We start from the raw sequence: 254 nt of genomic DNA on the forward strand, positions 1-254 counted from the left end.
CAGGTCCGCCCCGCCCGCGGCCCTCCCACACCAAAGCCGCCTCAGTCATCTCTGCGCCGAGACTGCCAGGATGCAAAGCACAACTCAAAGCGCTGCTCTCCAAGCCTGTGCCTGCGGATCTCTCTAGTTTCCCAATCCTCTGCCCTCTGGCACTGAGGCTCTTCTACAGGCCTGGCTTCCTGGCCCGCTATAGCGGTTCTTCCCGGAGCACCGCAGTGAGGCGGGTCCAGCGGCTCCGCTACTGACTGGAAATC

This window comes from Antrostomus carolinensis, unplaced genomic scaffold, assembly GCF_000700745.2.
Source record: "Antrostomus carolinensis isolate BGI_N321 unplaced genomic scaffold, ASM70074v2 scaffold33306, whole genome shotgun sequence".
NCBI classification, from domain to species: Eukaryota; Metazoa; Chordata; class Aves; order Caprimulgiformes; family Caprimulgidae; genus Antrostomus; species Antrostomus carolinensis.